This window comes from Pinus tabuliformis, chromosome 6, assembly GCF_031772625.1.
Source record: "Pinus tabuliformis cultivar Carrire ecotype Pingquan chromosome 6, CPIR1, whole genome shotgun sequence".
NCBI lineage: Eukaryota > Viridiplantae > Streptophyta > Pinopsida > Pinales > Pinaceae > Pinus > Pinus tabuliformis.
The window spans coordinates 422,312,593-422,323,788 of NC_142292.1; positions in this window are offsets into that span (position 1 = coordinate 422,312,593).

Here is an 11,196-nt window from a genome sequence, read left to right on the forward strand (position 1 = left end):
TGTTGTTAAAGAATTCCTTAATTTTCTTTGCCATTGAACCAAATAAACCATATGAAAAAAACAAAAATAAATCCAAAAACACAACAATTAAAAATATGCTCACAAATTAGCATGGCCATGCTCACAAATGTAAAGATATAAAAGTCACAATGGTAAATAACCAACAAAACAATAAAACCAATAACAAAGAACATCACCCACAATAATTAAAATAAAATTAACAATATTGAGAAAATAAAAAATAAGGAAAAAAACAACAATAACAAAATTATTGAAAAGAAAACACAAAATGACAAACCAAAGATAGGCTATGCTCCACAACTCCAAAATTGTCCATGGCCAACCAAGGGAACCCTGCACAACAAAAAATAGAGAAGTATTAAATAGAGAGTAGAAAATATTATCAAATATATTAAATACAAACAAAGTATTGTGAGAATTACAAAAACAAAGATAAACCAAAAGTCGTAAACCCTAAACATGTAATGAGGAAGAAGAACCATAGTGTTTACAATAAAAACGAACAAATTATATATGGATTTTGTGCCAAAAGTAAACTCACCTCCACTTTTGCCTCTGCACTCCACTATAATGTGTCTCTCACAAAGATATTTCAATAATTTTGATGATGATCCTCCATGTTTCTTAATCTGCATTGCAATGCACTTATAATTAATAATATGATGATCCTCCTTGTTCCTTTATTTACATTGCATTGCACTATTAATTAGATGAATGACCAATACTATAAGATACCTCTATACCATCGAAATCTTCACCGCTATCCTCTACACATGAAATCTTGGACCTTTAGGACTTGCATTAATCACCCATTCACTAAATGAAACAAAAGCCAAACAATGAAATATTAAAACATCAAATCTCAGAAATATTTTTTAGAATTAAGTGCATTTTATTCAAAAACCAAAATCAGAAAGCCTAAATAGCTAAAGGAAAAAATTTTATTCGAAATAAGACCAAAAATATTTTGTAGAATTAAGTTCATTTTATTCAAAGACCAAAATCAGAAACCCTAAATAGCTAAAGGAAAACTTTCTATTCAAAATGGCAACAATTTCATAATATAACGTACATGGGTTTTACACCAAACAGAAACTCTCCATTTGCCTCTGCCTCTACTGCAATGGCCCCCAATCTTTCTCAGAGAGATATTTAAGAAGTTTCATAAAAAAATTCTCCAACTTCCTTTAGCAACACTAAAGTGTACAAATTTAAACAAGTTAGCCATGCGTATCAATGTAAAATATCAAGATCGATATCACATTAAAAACTATATAACAATAGTAATGGAAAAGATACAAATGACAATAGCAAAAACCAAGAGAAAGAACAAAAAAAGGAAACAAGTGGAGACAAACTATGCTTTGCAACCCCAGGATTCATCCATTGGCCAACGAAGTACATCCTGCATGGCAAAACATAAAGTGTTAAAAGGAATACTAAATACACAATAAGTATCTTACTACAAATATGAAACAAAGTCCATCCTAGGAGAAATATTATAAAGCACAAAATATCCTACAAGTAATCTAATACAAAAGAAAGTACATCTTATACAAACATGAAAAATCATAAACCCTAACTCAACGCTACCTTTAAACTCTATTGAAATCTCTCCCTCACAAGGATATTTTAGTACTTTAGTTAGATAAACTTTACGTTACATTACCTGCATTACATTGCATCAATAATTAAATAAATCACAAATAATGTAAGTTGCCTTGAATTTACATAAATATAAATGGAACAATACATATAACCTCAACCTTCTCCTTCACCTACTACGCCTGTGGAATAAGGTGTCTTTAGAACCTACCTTAATTTCCCATTCAATGTACCAAAGTGACAAAAATAAAAATCCCTATGCAAAATATTATGCAAAAGTAGATATAGTGCAACAACCAAAAATCATAATTCCTCAATATAGAGGAGGGAAGAGAACCATTGCATTGAAATATAAAGATAGCCATTCAAGAACAAAAAGAGAACTCACCATGCCCTTTCAACTCTCCTACTTCTCCAATTCTCTCTTATGTAGAAATATTTCAAAAGTTTCAACATTGCTCCTCAATCTTTGGGTTCCTGCATTTATATTGCATTTAATAAATGAGTAAATCCCAAGTAATATAAGATGCATTTCACTTAAATAAAATAACATTTTAATCTAAGACCAAAAATTATAAACCCTAAATTGGCGAGTAGTGTCCAAGTCTCTTATGTAGAAATATTTGAAAAGTTTCAATATTGCTCCTCAACCTTCTGATTTCCACATTTAGATTGCATTTACTAAATAAGTAAATCCCAAATAATATAAGATGCATTTCACTTAAATAAATGTACATGTTATTCTAAGACAAAAAATCATAACCCATAAATTGGTGAGTGTGGAGAACCATTGAATTGAACTAGAAGAACTTCACAATAGAACGTACATGAGTCTCGCACCAAAAGATAAGTCACCCTCTACCTTTGCTTCTACTTTTTTGATCCTCAATCTTCGTTTACCTATTTTAACGTAGATAAATAAGCAAATCCCCAATAATATAAGATGCATTTAAACTAAAATATAAGTACATCATATTCTAACACCAAAAATCATAAACCCAAAATCGGTGAGGAGGATGGAGAACCATTGTATGAAAATTGAAAGGATTTCATTGTAGAATATATAGCCTTGCACCAAAAGATAAGTCACCCTCTACTTTGCTTCTACTTTTACTATAGTGCCCCACATCTCCCTCACACAAAGATTTTCAGTAGCTTCACCAAAGCTCATTCACCTTTCTCAATCCGTAGTGCATCTAAATTACAGCAAACACACATGATATAATGATAAAGCAACAAATGACTTAACTTAAAATAGGCATGAAACCATACACTTATGTGGTAGAGAAATGCATAAATTCACCAATACATACCTCTCGTCTTTGCCCATAAACAAGTAAATTCCTCTGTTACATACCTCGCTCGTATTTTCCCATTACACCTATGGACTCCACATTATCCTTGAATCCATACTCTATGTTGTTGAGGTATTCCTTAATTTTCTTTCTCGCTGAACCAAATAAAAAATACGAAAAAAAATAATTTAAAAACACAACAATTAAAAAAATGCTCACAAATTAGCATGGCCATGCTTACAAATGTAAAGATATAAAAGCAACAATGGTAAATAACCAAAAAAGGAATACAAACAATAACAAAAAACATCACCAACAATAATTAAAATAAAATTAACAGTACTAAGAAAATTAAAAATTAAAAAAACAAGAAAAAAAGAAGAAGAAAAAACAACAACAAAATTAAGGGAAAGAAAACACAAAATGACAAACCAGAGACAGACTATGCTCCACAACTCCAAAATTGTCCATTGCCAACCAAGGGAACCCTGCACATCAAAAAATAGATAAGTATTAAATAGAGACTAGAAAATACTATCAAATATATTAAATACACACAAAATATTGTGAGAATTACAAAACAAAGATAAAATATCTTATCCAAAATCTTAAACAATGATTGAAAATATTAGGAATAATCTTATTCACCATAAGATAGATCTTGTTCGAAAACCAAATGTCATAAACCTTAAACATGTAATAAGGAAGAAGAACCATAGTGTTTACAACAAGAAAAAACAAATTATATATGGATGTTGCACCAAAAGAAAACTCACCTCCACTTTTGCCTCTACACTCCACTATAATGTCTCTCTCACAAAGATATTTCAATAATTTTGACGATGATCCTCCATGTTTCTTAATCTACATTGCACTGCACTTATAATTAATAATATGATGATCCTCCTTGTTCCTTTATTTACATTGCATTGCACTATCAATTAGATAAATGACCAATAATATAAGATACCTCTATACCATCGCAATCTTCACCGCTATCCTCTACACATGCAATCTTGGACCTTCGGGACTTGCATCAATCACCCATTCACTAAACCAAACAGAAAACAAACCATGAAATGTTAAAAGATCAAATCTTATGAGAAATCTTTTTCAGACATCCAAATTCTCATGAGAATGTTAAGTAGATAGTAAAAATAGTACAAGAAATCTTAAACAAAGACCAAAAATATTTTGTAGAATTAAGTGCTTTTTATTCAAAGACCCAAATCGGAAACCCTAAATAGCTAAAGGAAAACTTCTTATTTCAAATGACGACAATTTCATAGCATATCGTACATGGTTTTTACACCAAACATAAACACGCCATTTGCCTGGCCACCAATCTTTCTCGGAGAGATATTTCATAACTTTCATAAAAAATCCTCCACCTTCCTTTAGCAACACTAAAGTGTATAAATTTAAACAAGTTAGCCATATCAACAAATGTAAAATATCAACATCTATACCACATTAAAAACTAAACAACAATAGTAATGGAAAAGATATAAATGATAGTAGCAAACAACAAGAGAAAGAATAAAAAACGACACAAATAGAAAGAAATAGTGGAGACAAACTATGCTTTGCAACCCCAGAAAGCGTCCATTGGCCAACAAAGAACATCCTGCATGGGAAAGCATAAAGTATTAACAAGAAATACTAAATACACAATAAGTAGCTTACTACAAATATGAAACAAATGCCAAATTATCCCAGGATAAATCTTATAAAGCACAAAATATCCAAGCAAGTACATCTTATACAAACAGGAAAAACAATAAACCCAAACTAGTTAAAAAGTGAGGAGAGCCATTATAATTGAAATAAGGAGACTTTGCACCAATCACATTGACTTTGCACGAAACAAATTCACCTCTCATAAATATGTAAATAGGTAATAGCAAATCATATATGGATATTTGCACCAAACGAAAACTCAACTCTACCTTTGCACTCTAATGCAATCTCTCCCTCACAAGGATATTTTAGTACATTAGCTAGATATCCTTTGCACTGCATTACCTGCATTACATTGCATCAATAATTAGATAAATCACAAATAATGTAAGATGCCTTGAATTTACATAAACATACTTGGAACAACACATATAACCTCAACCTTTACCTTCACCCACTACACCTGCATAATAAGGGGTCTTTAGGTGAAAATCCTCCAACTTCCTTTAGCAACACTAAAGTGTATAAATTTAAACAAGTTAGCCATGCTTACAAATGCAAACTATCAACATCAATAGCACATTAAAAACTACACAACAACAGTAATGGAAAAAAATACAAATGACAATAGCAAAAAACAAAAGAAAGAACGAAAAAGGATAGCACATTGAAAACTACACAACAACAATAATGGAAAAGATACAAATGACAATAGCAAAAAACAAGAGAAAGAACAAAAAAGGAAACAAATAGAGAGAAATAGTGAAAACAAACGATGCTTTGCAACCCCGGAAAGCATCCATTGGCCAACGAAGAACATTATGCATGGAAAAACATAAAGTATCAAAAAGAAATACAAAATACACAGTAAGTATCTTACTACAAATATGAAACAAACGGAAAATTATCCCAGGGAAAATCTTATAAAGCACAAAATATCCTACAAGTAATTTAATGCAAAAGCAAGTACATCTTATACAAACATGAAAAATCATAAACCCTAACTAGATAAAGAGTGAGGGGAGCCATTGTAATTGAAATAAGGAGACTTTGCACCAATCACATCGAATTTGCACCAAACGAACTCACCTCTCGTATGTAGGTAAATAGGTAATAGCAAATCATATATGGATATTTGCACCAAAAGAAAACTCAACTCTACCTGTTCACTCTAATGCAATCTCTCTCTCACAAGGATATTTTGGTACATTAGCTACAAATCCTTTGCACTGCATCACCTGCATTACATTGCACCAATAATTAGATAAATCACAAATAATGTAAGATGCCTTGAATTTACATAAACATACATGGAACAATACATATAACCTTCACCCACACCTGCAAAATAAGGGGGGGGGGGTCTTTAGGACCTACCTTAAGTTCCCACTCAATGTACCAAATAGGCTAAAATAAAATTCCATATGCATAAAATTATACAAAAGTAGATTTGGTGCAACAACCAAAAATCATAATTCCTCATCAACAAATGAGGAAATAGATCATTGTATTGAAACAAGATAATAGCCATGCAAGAACCAAAAGAGAACTCACCTTCCCCCTTTGCACTCTCCTACACTTCTACAATTCTCTCGTATGTAAAAATATTTGAAATGTATCAACATTACTCCTCAACCTTCGGGTTGTTGCATTTAATAAATAAGTAAATCCCAAATAATATAAGACGCATTTCACTTAAATAAAAGTACATCTTATTCTAGGGCCAAAAATTATAAACCCGAAATTGTTGAGGAGTGTCCAAATCTCTCTTATGCAGAAATGTCTCAAAAGTTTCAACATTGCTCCTCAACCTTCGGGAATATGTAAATTCCAAAGATAAGAAAAGGAGTCTCATGCCTCTAGCATGGAAGTTGACCAAAGGGAAATTATGGATCAGATCTTTTGGGAAGAGTTGGACCTCATAACAGGGTTACATTTGCACAATTTGAATTGCTTGGTGATGAGTTACCTATAAAGGAAAGCCGAGAATAAGAGGCTGCTCCAAGGAATGATGTGTGCTCAAAATTTGAGGAGACTAGCATTGATAGCCACAAATGATATATTGCTACTCCTGGGGAAGATGGGAATCATTTTGATTATTTTTCTATTGGCTGCCTTACTATAAACAACACTACTGACCCTAAGAACAGCCATGATGTGGGCAGATTGAATTCATTGTTTGATTTGATACAAATTGGCGATAGATCTTTCATTTTGCATCTTAGTGAAATAAAGCATTTACAGCAAGCAATGAGCAGGGTATTGAAGATAAATCTTGTGCCATTTCCATCCCTACAAGTTGTGATGATATCACTACTATCAAAAGTATGGATTGGCGCTCAGAATTTGAAGAAGCAAGCATTGACAACCAGGTAAATGAGGTGACCATGAGAAGAGATACAAAGTTGGATCTGAGTAAATATTTTGAGGGAAATGACTATTTTTTACAGATAAACCCAAGATAGTATGTATTGTGCTTTGACAGGTCACCAATGTTTGATGATGGTCCTAAGTATTATGAGAAAAATGAAAATTGCCAAGAAGCATATGATTGTATAAATTTGCAAAAATTTGAAGATAAAGCAACTTTTGAGGATATCACATCAGAGCTGACTTACACAACTGTTAAAGAACATAATGATAGCTGGAGCATGAGAAGAAAGGTTTTGACTGCCCTAGCCTAAAGGAAAACGATGGCAGTGGTCCTTGTGATTATGCTCTTGAGGCCGCTGACGGTAATCCTATTAAGCCCCTTAAAGATGATATAGGCACCAAAGATGAAGGTAATGCAAATTTAAGGGCGGTGCATTTTCAGGAGTATAACTCTAGCAACACACAGTATGGATCATTTTCTGATAACCCAATCATATACTTGTAAAAGAACAAAAATGTAACAACCCATCTAATTGACCCATTAATAAAAATGTTAAACCTTATAATATATGAATATATCTATATATATACATTAAACTTTATGATATATAGTTAGACTTTACAAATATAATTTAAAAGATATATATATCATTAAATAATTATAAACATATTTTGAAATGTTATAAGTATATATATAACATTAAATAATTATAACATATATTTGATAAAATGTTATAAGTAGAAATCATTTAATCTTCATAAAATATATTAAATAAAGGTTATAAGAAATATCATTTAAGATATACCATGTATTAAAGGAATGTTATGAATATATATAAATTAAAAGTTATGAACTTATGGAAACAGCGTGCCAACATTGATATCACATTTGTTGGAACGTATAAAAAATATCTGAACTCATAAAGACCCCCCCTACCTACTGAAAATTTATTACTGGAAATATCGCGAGAGACTTCAATGCTGAGAGGCGGTGGCTGCAAGTGGGAGGGCGGCCACCGCCAGGCAAGGGGGGATATTTATAGCAGCAGCCTGACCCGGGAGCAAGGAGGGAAAAACCAGAGGAGGATTGAGGATTGATCAGCAAAAACCAGGAGAAGTAACCTTGCAGTGGCAGAGTCTTGAGTGATCTGAGTTCTGGGCACGGAGGGACAGAGAGCCTCTGTGGAGAGCTTCTCTGGATTGAGCAACCAGGTTGCTCTGTCTGGTCGGGTGGAATTGGCCGTCTCAGAATTGAATCAAATCAGCCAGCAGTTCAGGATTACCAGTTCTGCAGCGGAATCGGAAGTCGGCAAGCAGCTCAGGTAGGTGCAGATTTCAATTTTATGTATTACTGTTTTCAAATTCATATGCGTGTCTATCTGGTTACTGCAAATTCAAAATTAGGGCACTACACATGGTATCGGAGCCCTGTTCAAACCTTCGGACCTCCCAACCCTACGCTCCTGTACGTGCTTCCTCTACCGGTTAATTTCTCCACGAACTTGTAATCAGATTTCCCAGAGATTTGTTTTATACACTTCGGAGGCCACCAAAATAAGTCACGGAAAAACCAAACTTCAGCACTTCGCTGACCACAACACATTCCGTCTGCTTCAGAAATGGGTACAGGAAAGTACATATGATTCTCTTATGTCTGCTTCAGAATTGAGTATGGAAGAAATGTGCATCGTTTATCTTGCCCTTAACACTTCGCTGGCCTTAGCAACAGAACAGATCACAGAGAACGTAATTTTGGCATTCGATTTTCTCAGAAAAGTAATACCCCTTGCTCTTCTTTTCAGATGAACTAAAATCAGCCAATAAACATCAACACGACGAGAGTTTGAAATCTGTTGGAAAATATAATTTCTCTTTCTGCAAATATCAAGTGAAGGATGCAGGGAAAAGTGTGATAGAGGAGAGCCCTGCAAAGAAGGTTTCAAGTTCTGTTGTTACTCAGGTCCACTTGTTTGGATTGTCACCAAAGAACATTTGTTGTAAATATTGCAGACAATATATTGTTTTAGATCATCCCTGATTGCAAACTTGAAAGGGTGGTTTGTTGGCACTAGATATTTATTACCTCCACATCTCTCGGACAGTTTATGTGAAACTGAAGACGAATCGTCTTTGAATCAAAGATAGATAACTTTTCCTTGGGTTAGTCTATGGGAAATTTTTGAGAAGAGTGAGAAGAGTGTTGGTGAAGAAACAATTGGCCCCATCCCTACTACACAGGAACCCACACTTGAGATTTTGGACTTTATCATTATAAGTGCAAGATTTTGTTGTAACATGACCTACCATAACTTCCCCACTCACTAAATCAGGAAAAAAACAAACATGAAAAAAATAAATAGAGACCAGAAGATCTTATGAGAAATATTAAAATGGCAATAGAAACTGCATTAGAAATATTAAACAAATATTGAATATACTGTGATATATCTTAAACTTATTAATAATTTTAAGCAAAACTTCATATTATGAAGACCAAAATTTGTATACAGTAGATAAGGATAGAGGACAATCATCATATTTGAGACAGAGAAAAATTCATGGTAAAACCAAAAGAGAACTTACCTTTGTCTCATGCCTTTGTGCTTTTCTAAATTGCCCCATGTCTTTCCCACACAAAGATATTTCAATAGTTCCCCCCCCCGCCCTCTTTGCACTCTCCTACACTTCTCCAAGTCTCTCTTATGCAAAAATATTTGAAAAGTTTCAACATTACTCCTCAACCTTCGGGTTACTGCATTTAGATTGCATTTAATAATTAAGTAAATCCCAAATAATATAAGATGCATTTCACTTAAATAAAATTACATCTTATTCTAGGACCAAAAATCATAAACCCGAAATTGTTGAGGAGTGACCAAGTCTCTCTTATGCAGAAATATCTCAAAAGTTTCAACATTACTCCTCAACCTTCGGGTTCCTACATTTAGATTGCACTTAATAAATAAGTAAATGCCGAATAATATAAGATGCATTTAACTTAAATAAAAGTATATCTTATTCTAAGACCAAAAATCATAAATCCTAAATTGGTGAGGAGTGTCCAAGTCACTCTTATGCATAAATATTTCAAAAGTTTCAACATTGCTCCTCAACTTTTGGGTTCTTGCATTTTGATTGCATTTAATAAATAAGTAAATCCCAAATATTATAAGATGCATTTAGCTTAAATAGAATTACATATTATTCTAAGAACAAAAATCATAAAACCTAAATTGGTAAGGAGTGTGGAGAACCATTCAATCTAAAGCAAAAGGATTTCATGGTCCAAGCCCTAGGGTTTAGGGTTTTGGAGGAATGGGCACCACAAAAGTACTTTGTGGGCTTAGAACCCAAGGTGTGGGTGTGAAACCAAAAGGAATTTTGGACATGTAACCCTTGGAGATTTTAGAGGACCCTAAAAGGAGCTAGGGTCCACAAAGAACACCAAGAAAGGACATGTAGAAAGGAAGATATTAAATTTTTATGTGTTTTAAGCGGGCTTGTGGCACAAAGGACAAGTCGGCTAGGCTTAGAGTGTGCTCTCAACGAGTTCGTTAAAGCCAAAGGAGAAGCATATAAATGAAGGTAATGTTGAGGCTCAAAAGGACATCCAAGTGCAAACACATCAAGGAGATTTCTCCTCGATTTGGCCTCAGAGCCAAAGACCCTAGTGAAGGAGAAAAGGAGGATAAGGTTGAGTCTTCTTAAGTTTGTTTGGAGGGCTGAGTTCCATACGTAGGAGGTCGAGGTATTTGAGGTGAGATTTGAGCGTGTTAAGTGCAGTTTTGAGGTGCGTATTCCTTCTGTTTCAGGGCGCAAATCTTCTATGGATATTTCATGTTCATATCACTAATTTGGAGGAGGTCAAGAGGCCTAAAAGGTAGCCCAACCTAGGCCGCATACACAAGAAGAGGCAACGAAGTGTTTGGGCTTGTTTTGGAGCGTAAACGCATAGGGTTACAACAAGATATTAGGGTTGATGTGTGCCCTAACTAGATCTGTTTGAGCTAAAAGAGGTGCACAGTTGCCAAGGACAAAGGGAGCAAAAATAAGGTATGTGTGTCTCCTTTTGTTGATGTTGTTTTGCTAGTGGATAGAGTCTCGTTTGGACAAATTTGTGTTGGGAATCTCAAGGTTGTTGGAGGGCAACAAGGAGCTGCCAAAGGAGGCCTTAAGTACAGTCCTCTTAAGGACAAATAGAGATGTTAGGAGAAGTAGGGAT